The sequence below is a fragment of the Ovis aries genome, chromosome 6, assembly GCF_016772045.2.
Source record: "Ovis aries strain OAR_USU_Benz2616 breed Rambouillet chromosome 6, ARS-UI_Ramb_v3.0, whole genome shotgun sequence".
NCBI lineage: Eukaryota > Metazoa > Chordata > Mammalia > Artiodactyla > Bovidae > Ovis > Ovis aries.
In genome coordinates this window covers 95855537-95868952 of record NC_056059.1, presented here as the reverse complement: position 1 = coordinate 95868952, position 13416 = coordinate 95855537, and the positions used below count along the sequence as shown (strand labels likewise).

Sequence of the window (13416 nt, the reverse complement as noted above, 5' to 3'; positions counted from 1 at the left end):
TATCCTTTGTTGGAGAGGACCATTAAGCTAGTTTTAAGGTCTTTTTTAGAAGGAATTGTTCAAAACATAGATGTAGATTTGGTATGTCTGTGGGAGGGGATAAGTCTTCAGGATTTTCCTAAACTGCCATCTTGAACTGGCCCTCAGAAAATGGTTTTAAAGTCAATTTGAATATATATATTCTTCATCCCACCTTACCATGTCAAAGAAGAAAAGTGAATTTGTCTCAGATTGTTTGTTTTTTATAGACAAAGAGGACATTATTTAATACCTTATTAATCTTAAGTGTTCAGAAACTGACTTTAAATTTATTGCCCCATCTAGGAAATTTCTAGATAGAAAAAATTTTTCTATTTACAATCACTTTCTTATTTACATTTTTTAAATAAGGAGTATTATTTATCAAGTCAGTAACCTTACTTCTCAGCTTTTTGAAAAGATTTATAATTCAGTAAATTAAAATGTATATATAATAAAATAATATTTATCAGATAAATTAGGTACTCAAACATTATTGTTCAAATAAACACATTTTTCCTACTCTCAGTACTCAGCATGCTCCTTTGCTTAATGAAAATAGTGATAATTTAAAATTGGAGAAACTTGAGACAGCCACAATGTGATGAAAAGTTAAATGTTTTTCCAGCTATAGTGAGACATAACTGAATACTAACATTGTGTAAGTTTAAGGTATATAACATGTTGATTTAATATACTTGATATTGCAAAATGATTACCACTACAGTGTTAGCTAACACCTGCATTGTATCATATATTTCCACTATATTATAGTGAGAACATTTAAGATATACTCTCACAGCAACTTGCTAGTATGCAATACAGTATCACAAAATGTAATTACTATACTGTACCTGAGATCCCCATAACTTGTTCATTAAATTTCAACTTTGATTTCAAAATATTCATTAATTTAATTAAATTTATATTTTAAATTTATTCATTTGATTAACTTCCATTTTAAAAACATTTAACTTTGAATGGTCAAAGTATATTTTAAGTAGTAAAAAGAATGGTTTATAATAAAATCTTTTAATACTAGAAAATTTTTAATAGCAAAAAAATTTGAGTTCTAACATGGTTTATAACCAACCTTGTTTTAGTAGTTCACTGACTGAAACAAAATTTCTAATTTTTTTTGAACAAGCGGGGCCCTTTCCATTTTACTCCAAAAGGGCACAAAATACATAAATAAAAGAGATATTCCATGAGAAACAGTTCACTTCCCTAAAGAAATAGCACCTTAGATTCTTTTTTAAAGATGGGATGATTTAAACCTATCAGAAATTATAAATTTAAAGTTAAACCTTATATCCCTTTCTGAAGGATTAATGATATTGGCTTTAGACTCATTTTATGGAATATGTTCTTGTTTTTGGTTTTGGGAATTCACACATCTCTACCTTCTGCCTAGAATATTCTTTACCCAGAGCCTTACCTGGCTAGCCCCTACTCAGCTGTCAGGTCTGAACTTGACTGTATCTCCCTCTTTGCTCAGGCTTCCCTGACCACACAGCATTTTGATTAGAGGGGCCTCCTGTGGATTCTGCAGTTCTCTTCTTATTCTTTTTGTAACCATCTGCTTGTCTCTAACTCCTAAACAATGTTAAGTTCCTTGTGGGCAGGAACTGATTATCTTCTTCAGGAATGAAAGTACAGGTTTTTTTTTTTCAAGAATCAATTAATCACCTTAGTCGCACTCATGTAGTTGAATATAACCACAGTACCTGCTATTTCCTAAGAAATCTAGAGGTCAATGCATTCTACGTACTATTCATTCATCAGGCTCTAAAAGCAATGTCATATACTTTGATGAAAAGATTAATTATGCATCAATTTTTTCATGAAAAGTAGCATCTAAAAACTTAAACTACCACTCCAAAGTTGTATTGTTATAGATTTCTTTTGCATTAATATCTTGTACCTGAAACCTAAGAAGCCTCAAAGAAATATTATCCCCCTCCTCTCTTGCTATCTATTTTGCTAAATAACCAACACATTTTAAGCCCATGATCCCTATTTTCCAAGAGATGCAAATGCGGAGAAATATCTTAAGTCCATATAAAGCAAAAAAGTTACATGAAAACAACGCCCCCATTCCCTTTTTAAAGTTCAACAGTATTTACAAGACATAATCAATTCCAGTTTAGGATTTAAGAAAATATCTGTGTAACATTCTAAAATGAGTGAAATTCAACAAACTGATTTATATTAAATTCCAAGCTTAGGACTCCTAAGTCAACATTCTAACAGTGCTAGCTAGTGAAAGTGCAGGGACAGTGCGGCTTGCCATGGCTGAAGGCAAACCGAAAGCTGTGAGGGATGGCTGCAGGGTCATGTGCTGCCAAGGCCTCAATGTAAACACAGGTGTGTGGGAAGGAGCGCAAGGTCTCTCCCATCTAGCAGCTAAAGAAACACTGGCAGTCACGCTGTGGAGTCTGAATGCTAAATTTTGAAAACAGATCATTTTTGCGAAACTGCTACATCTTAACTCGCATGTTAATACATCCTTAACTTAAAGGGGTCATGAAGAACACTTGAACCTCATATCATTGTTTTACACTGAAAAATTTGAGATGGAAAGCAGATCTTTTTTTACCCCTGCTGAGCATCTCCCTGCTGAGTAAAGAAGTTTGAAGTTATTACCACCTCATTTGCTGGCATTTAGCATGGATTCTTTTTATGGTTGCATGGAATTAATGCCACAAGAGGATTTTTCCTGCCAATGTCTGTTAAATGGCATGGCAGTGCTTTACAAAAATATATTAGGACTATGGCATAGAAGACTAATAAATGTATCAATAACATTTGTTAATAGGTTTGGGTTTGTGGGCATTTTTTATTTTTTAGGGTTCTGTTTTTTTGAATTTGTTTTGGGTTTTATTTTGGGGTCTTTTTTGGAGGGATTGATTTAGTTTTCCCATATATCCGTCTGTTGTTAGCAAAAATAATGCAAAAATGGTGTACAATAACCTTTAGGGTAGCAAATGGTAATAGATGTAGGATTTAAAGGCAGACAGTCTCAGTTCATATTTCAGTTGAACAACCCACTACTGTGAGGCTTGAGCAGATTATGTACATTCTCAAGTCTCAGGGCTTCCTTTGCAAACTGGAGTAATTGTGATATCTCCCAGCAGAGGGTAATTTTCTGCATTATACACTACATTTCTTAATAATGTCAAATAGCTATTAATGTCACTAGTATCACTATTTAATAATGTCTACTTACTTCATATAGAAGTATAGAAGCAACTCCATTTCATATTGTTTTCAAATTGTTTGACTATATGAAATGATTGACTATAAATACAAATAAATTTGTAATTAACTTCTCTGCTAAAATATATTCTCTCTCCCCTATCCTATTTTGTCAGTTTTGAGCATTTCTCTTGAGTCAGTTTTCTGCTGGGTGAAAGATGACATTTTGCTTGACTGTTGAAATGCATCCCAAGATTTCATTAATAATTTCATTAATTTCATTACTAATTTCATTAATAATTAATAATATTAATAATTTCATGCTATCATGACATATTATTCACAAAATAAAAATAAAAATTCACATTCCTAATTCACAAAATAACTGACAAATGTTAAGGTCAACAAAATATTCTCATGAAATTGAGAAAACTGCCACATCTGCACCTGAATATGAAGAAAATAAAAACAAATACGAGCCATTAAATGACATCAAGTGACTCAGTAATAATATGTATAACAACAATTATATTTGTCTAAGGGAGTGAACTCCAGGAGTTGGTGATGGACATGGAGGCCTGGTGTGCTGCGATTCACGGGGTCGCAAAGAGTCGGACGTGACTGAGCGACTGAACTGAACTGAAGGCACTTAAAAATATCAGTTTCCATTTGAGGTGATATCTACATGAAATGAATACCATGTTCTTAATGACAAAATGAATTTCATTTATTAAAACATTGTCCTAAATTTTGTTCTAGAAGCCAATACATTCAGGCATGACAAGTGAAAGAGAGAGAAAAAGGCAGATGGAAAATCCGTTCATTCATTGTTTACTCATTTATTTAACAAATGGTATCTATGTAATCAAAGTTTTATATCCATCAGCTTCAACTTGTGCATAGCTTTGTAATTTACCAAGCATTTTTATGTAGGTTTTCTTATTTGATCTTCATAATCTATTCAAGAGATGAAGGGAACTGAACATATGGCATGTCCAAAGTGACAGAGGCTTATGGATGGTTTTTCTAAATACTGGCTAGGGCTCTTTTCACTACATGGTACTGGAAAATCATTTTCATTATGCAGAGGAGAGGCTTAGCCTGAGAAATCTTATGACCACAGAAAGAACGCAGAGGAATTCTTTCAATATGGAGACTTTCCTGGTATTCCTAGCATTCTTAAGTAGTTATTTTACTAAATCAAGTGATATACCTAGGTATTTTCCTTCTTTCTCTCTTCCATTTTTTACTAAGGCAAAATAAAAAGTAAGTGTAAAGGAAGTTATAATTGGGGATATATCTTGAGAGTCCCTTGGACTGGATGGAGATTAAACCAGTCAATCCTAAAGGAAATCAACCCTGAATATTCATTGGAAGGACTGATGCTAAAGCTGGAGCTTCAGTAATTTGGCCACCTGATGCGAAGAACTGACTCATTGGAAAAGACCCTGATGCTGGGAATGATTGAGGGCAGGAAGAGAAGGGGACAACAGAGGATAAGATAGTTAGATAGCATCAATGACTCAATGGGCATTTGAATAAACTCTGGGAGATAGGGAAGGACAGGGAAGCCTGGCATACTGCAGTTCATGGGGTCACAAAGAGTCAGAAATGACTAAGGAACAAATAAAATTGGATGAATTTAAAAAATAGAACCACAGAAAAAAATGAAAAGAAGTACATATTGCACAAAAAGTCTTAAGTAATTGATGGGACTGAGTATCAAATTTGGCCCTGAGTATCTTATCAACCAAACTAAAAATGAACACATGAAAAATTATATAATTCTCATTAGTAGAAACAAACAGGGGCATTTATTTCTTGTGGATAAATAAGTCATTTTTCCAGTCATTAAACATTTTAAATAGTTACTTATTTATTTATTTGGCTGCAATGGGTGTTAGTTTTCGCCCGCAGGATCTTCAGGCTTTGTTGTGACATACTAGATCTTCAATCTTTAGCTGCAGTATGCAAACTCTTAGTTGTGGTATGTGGGATCTAGTTCCCTGACCAGGGATCAAACCTGGGCCACCTGCATTGGGAATGCAGAGTCTTAGCCACTGAACCACCAGGGAAGTCCCTCTGTCATTAAAGTTTAAAGGAAATTTCTCTCCTCCTTTCTTCAACTGGAGATCCACAGATAATATATTAAATAATGTCCTTTCCTAACAGCCTAACCCAGCATCCTCCTATGTATTGCTATTGTTAATACTGTTATTAATATTAAATGAATAATAATGCATAATTTTTATGTTTTCACATAAATACCTTAATTAAGTACTGATCTTATCCCCACTTAATGGATAAGAAAACATTTATATAAATGAGAAAACTTAGTAGCTTGCCCGAGGTCACATAAATAGTAAATTTTCATGCATTTTATCATCAAGACTTCTGCACATCTTGTTACTCCAAATCCCATGTTCTACAAAAAGACACCACCTCATTGGCAGTCAGTTCTGTGGTCACAGCCTAAAAGCCTGGTTCTCAAAGCCAGCAAGCATCCATCACCTGGAGGGCTTGTGAAAACCACAAATCACAGGACCTGAGCTCCATCAGAGATCATGCTTTAGTGGACCTGAAATGTGGACAGAGAATTTACATTTCTAACAAGTTTCCACATGATGTTGATGTTGCTGTTCAGAGATTACAGATTGAGAACTACTAGCCTATAATATGAAAGCTTCCAAATATATATCACACTTAATAGGATATTTTGTTGAATGCTTTTTATTAGTCACCCAAATTTATTTGGTAATATAGGTCCAGTCACTGAGATAAAGAATAATGAAAGAGGATCCAGGTGGTATCTAGAAATAACACCACTGTCTTTTTTTCCCCCAATTAGGATATTTTTCTATTATGGTAAAATAAACATAACACAAATATGCTATTTTAACAATATTTAAGAGCACAATTTAGTGGCATTAATTATTCACAACTTTCTGTACCATTATCACTATTTCTAAAACTTTCCATTATCCCAAACAGAAACTCTGTACCCATCAAATGATAACTTTCCATTACCCCTCTCTCCAGCTCCTGATGAAAATTAATCTACTATCTCTCTCTCTCTATGTATTTCCTACAATATTGTCCTTTCGTGCCTAGCTTTCTCTAAGGCATATTGTATTAATAATACATATGAGAACTTCATTCCTTGTAAAGGCTGGATATTATTCTACTGTAATTCATATCCATTTCTAAACCACGTTTGCCAATGAGTTTTCTAAAGCTAACGAACCAATGTTCACCTTGGTTCTCACTGTGTTCTTTTATTTAAGATATCTACAGTGGCCACATTTATTTTGTTCAATCTCATTTCATAGTGAAAAATTTGGATTACATATAAGGACAAAAAACAAACAAACAAACAAACCTCATGTAACACAACATCTATGTGGTACCAACTTTTTCTTTCTGTAAGTTGACTCTCATCCCCACTTGCATCATCGCACTTAACATTAAAATCTACATTATTTAGTCTCTACTACATATTCCTGTGTTGGAGAGCACATGAAAGGAAAATATTCTCCCACATTTAACAAGAGGGTTGCAGGTGTAAAGGTGCAGGTTTAGATGCCTGCCAAACTGAGACAAGGCAAAAAATTGAGGACTTTTCTGGGAAGAGATTCAGGAGGCACACGATTTTATGAGAAAAGTAGAAGAGTGAAAGTGGGAGAGCGAGAGGCGGATTGGTCTGGAGAGGAAACCAAAAGCAAAATGAAGATGAGACAAAAGGAGAACAATGAAAGAAAAAGGTCTACATTTTAGGAAGTGGTTAAGACAGAGGTGCCACCGAGGCATTGACCTAGAGTGGCTTTAGCAGCTCTGCTCCAATCAACTGTCAATATCCCCAAATCTGGCTGGGGTTGGCTAGAGGAGAGACAGGGGCCCTGACTGATAGCATCTGCCAGCATACATGGTATAAAGGCATAAATACAACCACCTTGGCCAATTTCAGGCTACCAACTGATGGCCTATCTGGGAAGAGAAGTGCCCAGTGGTCTTGCTAGTTCTTGAAACTAGCTCCAACACATCCCTGTCTCAAATCCACACATGAAAACACAACCTAAGGGAAAATCAGTGGACCTGGTATTCAAATACAGCTTCAGGACAACAGCTTTGCAGGCTTCTCCACAGCCCGTTGCTAGAATTTTGACCCAAAAATCTTCCTTGTAAAAGATGGAGAACCATCTCTTCTCTGTAACGGAGGGACAGGCATGGGATTACCTTCCTTGAAGTTTCTAAACAAAACCTTAGCATGCAGATATTTCCTCCGTTGGTGCTGATACACATATCTAGCTGCTCTCATTGTACAGATTTCCTGCAGTGCAAAGGTCCGAGGTTCTCTGCAGCAAAAGATGGAGAAGCTCTATACAGTCAACAAAAACAAGACCAGGAGCTGACTGTGGCTCAGATCATGAACTCCTTATTACCAAATTCAGACTGAAATTGAAGAAAACAGGGAAAACCGCTAGACCATTCAGGTATTACCTCAATCAAATCCCTTATGATTATACAGTGGAAGTGAGAAATAGATTTAAGGGCCTAGATCTGATAGATAGAGTGCCTGATGAACTATGAAATGAGGTTCGTGACATTGTACAGGAGACAGGGATCAAGACCATCCCCATGGAAAAGAAATGCAAAAAAGCAAAATGGCTATCTGGGGAGGCCTTACAAATAGCTGTGAAAAGAAGAGAAGCGAAAAGCCAAGGAGAAAAGGAAAGATATAAGCATCTCAATACAGAGTTCCAAAGAATAGCAAGAAGAGACAAGAAAGCCTTCTTCAGCGATCAATGCAAAGAAATAGAGAAAAACAACAGAATGGGAAAGACTAGAGATCTCTTCAAGAAAATTAGAGTTACCATGGGAACATTTCATGCAAAGATGGGCTCGATAAAGGACAGAAATGGTCTTGACCTAACAGAAGCAGAAGATATTAAGAAGACATGACAAGAATACACAGAAGAACTGTACAAAAGGATCTTCATGACCCAGATAATCACAGTGGTGTGATCACTCATCTAAAGCCAGACATCCTGGAATGTGAAGTCAAGTAGGCCTTAGAAAGCATCACTATGAACAAAGCTAGTGGAGGTGATGGAATTCCAGTTGAGCTGTTTCAAATCCTGAAAGATGATGCTGTGAAAGTGCTGCACTCAATATGCGAGCAAGTTTGGAAAACTCAGCAGTGGCCACAGGACTGGAAAAGGTCCGTTTTCATTCCAATCCCAAAGAAAGGCGATGCCAAAGAATGCTCAAACTACCGTACAATTGCACTCATCTCACAGGCTAGTAAAGTAATGCTCAAAATTCTCCAAGCCAGGCTTCAGCAATACATGAACCATGAACTCCCTGATGTTCAAGTTGGTTTTAGAAAAGCAGAGGAACCAGAGATCAAATTGCCAACATCCGCTGGATCATGGAGAAAGCAAGAGAGTTCCAGAAAAACATCTATTTCTGCTTTATTGACTATGCCAAAGTCTTTGACTGTGTGGATCACAATAAACTGTGGAAAATTCTGAAAGAGATGGGCATACCAGACCACCTCACCTGCCTCTTGAGAAATCTGTATGCAGGTCAGGAAGCAACATTTAGAACTGGACATGGGACAACAGACTGGTTCCAAATAGGAAAAGGAGTACGTCAAGGCTGTACATTGTCACCCTGCTTATTTAACTTATGTACATCATGAGAAACGCTGGACTGGAAGAAACACAAGCTGGAATCAAGATTGCCGGGAGAAATATCAATAACCTCAGATACGCAGATGACACCACCCTTATGGCAGAAAGTGAAGAGGAGCTAAAAAGCCTCTTGATGAAAGTGAAAGAAGAGAATGAAAAAGTTGCCTTAAAGCTCAATATTCAGAAAACGAAGATCATGGCATCTGGTCCCATCACTTCATGGGAAATAGATGGGGAAACAGTGGAAACGGTGTCAGACTTTATTTTGGGGGGCTCCAAAATCACTGCAGATGGTGATTGCAGCCATGAAATTAAAAGATGCTTACTCCTTGGAAGAAAAGTTATGACCAACCTCGATAGCATATTCAAAAGCAGAGACATTACTTTGCCAACAAAGGTCTGTCTAGTCAAGGCTATGGTTTTTCCAGTAGTCATGTATGGATGTGAGAGTTGGACTGTAAAGAAGGATTAGCGCCGAAGAATTGATGCTTTTGAAGTGTGGTGTTGGAGAAGACTCTTGAGAGTCCCTTGGACTGCAAGGAGATCCAACCAGTCCATTCTGAAGGAAATCAACCCTGGGATTTCTTTGGAAGGAATGATGCTAAAGCTGAAACTCCAGTACTTTGGACACCTCATGCGAAGAGTTGACTCATTGGAAAAATCTCTGATGCTGGGAGGGATCAGGGGCAGGAGGAGAAGGGGACGACTGAGGATGAGATGGCTGGATGGCATCACTCGATGGACGCGACTCTGAGTGAACTCCGGGAGTTGATGATGGACAGGGAGGCCTGGCGTGCTGCGATTCATGGGGTCGCAAAGAGTCGGACACGACTGAGCGACTGAACTGAACTGAACTGAATGCAAGACTGCAGCAGCCTGGCTTGAGAGAGCATTTGATGGGGTGGCAATGATGACCTGCAGTCAGCCTCAGGGGTGAAGACAGAATTCAAGAGCTGAGGGATGAGAAATATTGTCTTTAGCTGACTCTGTGATATGGAGTGGGCTGGTAAGGGGGATAAGCCTCTCTACCACAGTTAGCCTCAAGGGAACGAGAAGGAAAACAACTGCCCAGGAGCAGAAGGCCTCCATGAGGGGACTTCCCAGATAAGAATCCACCTTATAATGGAGGGAATGAAGGGTCAGTCTCTGGTCAGGGAACTAAGATCCCACATGCCGTGGGTCAACTAAGCCCATGCCTCCACAACTATTGAGCCTACACACCTCAACTAGAGAGACGCTCACTCACCACAACTAAGACCTGACACAGCCAAAAATAAAAATAAATTTAAAAAAAGAAGAAGGCCCCCATAACCACTTACCATAGCTCCGGTGCTCATCAACACTTCATAAACAGGACCATACCTCCAAACTGAACCTTCAGGTTAAACATTTTGAAATATGGCTCTAAATACTTGGTACCTATTTTTTATTTGTACACATATTTATTTTAAAAATACTCTGAAAGAAATTGTTGCATGTTTCCTTGCTTCAGACATTGATAAGCAATTCACAATTTTTAAAACCTGCAATTACTTGGTTCCTTTTGTTTGAAAGAACAGAACAATGAATATCTTGGTGGTATTCCACGACCTACACTTGTTATCCCTTTTGCAGAAAGGGTCTAGAAATATATGAGCTCAAAAGGGCACTAATTTATACTTTGTGCCATCTTTTAAAATATTTAAGTCAATGACATTTGGGTCTGCAATTTTTGTTGTTGTCATTCAGTCACTCAGTAGTATCTGACTCTCTGCAGCCTCCTAGACTGCAGCATACCAGGCTTCCTTGTCCTTTACCATCTCCCAGAGCTTGCTCAAACGCATGTCCCCTGAGCCAGTGATGCCATCCAACCATCTCGTCTTCTTTCGCCTCCTTCTCCTCCTACGTTCAATCTTTCCCAGCATCAGGGTCTTTTCTGATGAGTTGGCTCTTCTCATCAGGTGGCCAAAGTGTTGGCGCTTCAGCTTCAGCATCAGTCCTTCTAATGAATATTCATGATGTCACAAAAAAAATAGATTTTTTTCCTTTGATTATTAGCTCATAGTTAGATAATCATCCAGTCTCATCGCTTCATGGAAAATAGATGGGGAAAAAATGGAAACCGTGGAAAATGGAAACAAGCTTTATTTTCTTGGGTTCCAAAATCACTGAAAATTGTGACTGCAACCCTGAAATTAAAAGACACTTGCTTCTTGGAAGAAAAGCTGTGACAAACCTAGACAGCATATTAAAAAGCAGAGACATCACTTTGCTGACAAAGGTCCATATACGCAAAGCTATAGTTTTATCAGTAGTCATTTATGAATGTGAGAGTTGGACCATAAAGAAAGCTGAGCTCCAAAGAATAGATGCTTTCAAACTGTGGTGCTGGAGAAGCCTCTTGAGAGTCCCTTGGATGGCAAGGAGATCAAACCAATCAATCCTAAAGGAAATCAACCCTGAAGATTCATTGGAAGGACTGATGCTGAAGCTGAAGCTTGAACACTTTAGCCACCTGATGTAAAGAGCCAACTCACTGAAAAGACCTTGATGCTGGGAAAGATTGAGGGCAGGGGGAGAATGGAGAGGATGAGATGGTTGGATGGCATCATTGACTCATTGGACATGAATTCGACCAAACTCTGGGAGATAGTGAAGGACAGAGAAGCCTGGCATACTACAGTCCATGGGGTTGTCAGAATCAAACACGACTGAGTGACTGAACAACAACATAGTTAACTAACTAGGAAATTATTTGAGCTTTTTAAGGTACCCTGAATTATTTTCAGGTATCTTCACTGAAATTAAAAAACTGCAGCAGGGGCCCTCAAAACCTGTAGATTCTGTGCTTCTCTCAACCTGTGAGAGGATCTGTGTTTTCCCAGAAATTACGGCCACTGAATGAAAGAGAAGTTTACATTTGCCTGCATGTGAAATACAGCTTGAGTTGCCAGGCTGCAATCCTCAGGCTGTGAATGTTAATCAATCAAACTGTTTATTCATTAGGCACTCCTTTTTTGTTTTCTTTGGGACTGCATGTCTCGGAAGCCTTGCTCAAGTAGGTCCAAGAAAAGAACAGTCTACAGAGGGTTAACACATAAAGGAAAAACTCAAAAATGTATGGGAAGGCTGCTATTTGTTAGTTTGTGTGTTGGTTTGGTTTGTTTTTTCATTCTGTGTCACTCCATTGCTTCCCTTGGTTTCCTTCTCTTTCACTCTCCCAAGGGAGGGAGAGGGATCTATTTTAATTTCCTCACAACAACAGTTTTTAGAGTGTGGAAGAGATGGAAGGGTGGTGATGTATATAGAAAATTGAAGCATTTGGTTCCCAGGCTCCAGTCCTGAAGAATGATCTCAAGTTGCTCCCAGGATCTGTGGGGCAAATCCCAAAAAAATCCCAAAAAGGGATCTTTGCCTCTGAGACTCTCTCTCACTTTTTTCCTAACACAGGAATCTTCATCCCTCCCCATCTCTCCTTTTACAGGGAATTATGACCTCCTAACGTCACCACTCTCCTCCTGTCAGCTTAGTCAGTACCTCTCACATTTTTGTTACCTAAATTAGAGTATTCTATAAAATAGAAATGTCAAATTCTATCTTTATCTATTCTTGACTTCTGCCTGCTAGAAAATAAGGTCCAGTACATCCAATGGGAAAAACTCTGGTACTGGGAAAGACTGAGGGCAGGAGAAGGGGGTGACAGATGATGAGATGGTTGGGTAGTATCATCAACTCAATGGACATGAGTTTGAACAAACTCCGGGAAGTAGTGAAGGACAGAGGAACCTGGAGGGCTACAGTCCATGGGGCTGCAAAGAATCAGACATGACTTAGCAACTAAACAACAACATACAATGCATGGTATTTAATAAAATAACCCAGATCATTAAGTCATACACACACACCCAAGAACTGTAATTTTTGTTGCACTACCAATTGTAAATAAAATTTGATTAATACCTGAAAACAACTTCATCATGGTAAAATAATTTTCAAAGGAATCATTGACATAATTTATCATTTTAATGCCATTCTTAATAAAAGATCAGCTTCCCTCGTGGCTCAGACAATAAAGGATCTGCCTGCAATTCAAGAGACCAGGGTTCAATTCTTGGGTTGGGAAGATCTCCTGGAGAAGGAAATGGCAATTCACTCCAGTAAAATTGGAGTGAAAATTCTTGCCTGGGAAATCCCATGGACAGAGGAGCCTGACAGGCTACAGTCTAGGGGGTCAAAGCATATCCAGCACAACTGAGTGACTACCACTCTCAAACTTATAAAAAAAAAAAAATTAGGCTCATCATAGAAGAGAAAAAAGATGCTAGTCAGATTTATCTTTCAGAATAGAAAATTAAATGACTGAAAAAGTAAAAGACACAGATGTATTCCGTGCAGTTTATAGGATCATTGTTTTTCTATTAATAATAGTCCAGGTACATTTTTTAACTTGAAGCTCACTAGAAGATGTCAAAATATTATGACAAGGTAGGAGAAAATATAAAATCTCTGAAACTCACAGTTTTATGTC

General features: G+C 37.8%; 1 protein-coding gene and 1 non-coding gene across 3 annotated transcripts in view; both read right to left on the bottom strand.

Annotated features, from left to right (window-relative positions):
- CFAP299 (cilia and flagella associated protein 299) overlaps window positions 1-13416 on the bottom strand; it is a 697822-nt gene that overhangs the window by 566876 nt on the left and 117530 nt on the right. The gene's annotated exons all lie outside the window — the stretch shown is intronic.
- On the bottom strand, window positions 5219-5291 carry TRNAG-CCC (transfer RNA glycine (anticodon CCC)). Its single transcript has one exon. It is a non-coding gene; the product is annotated as a tRNA-Gly (tRNA).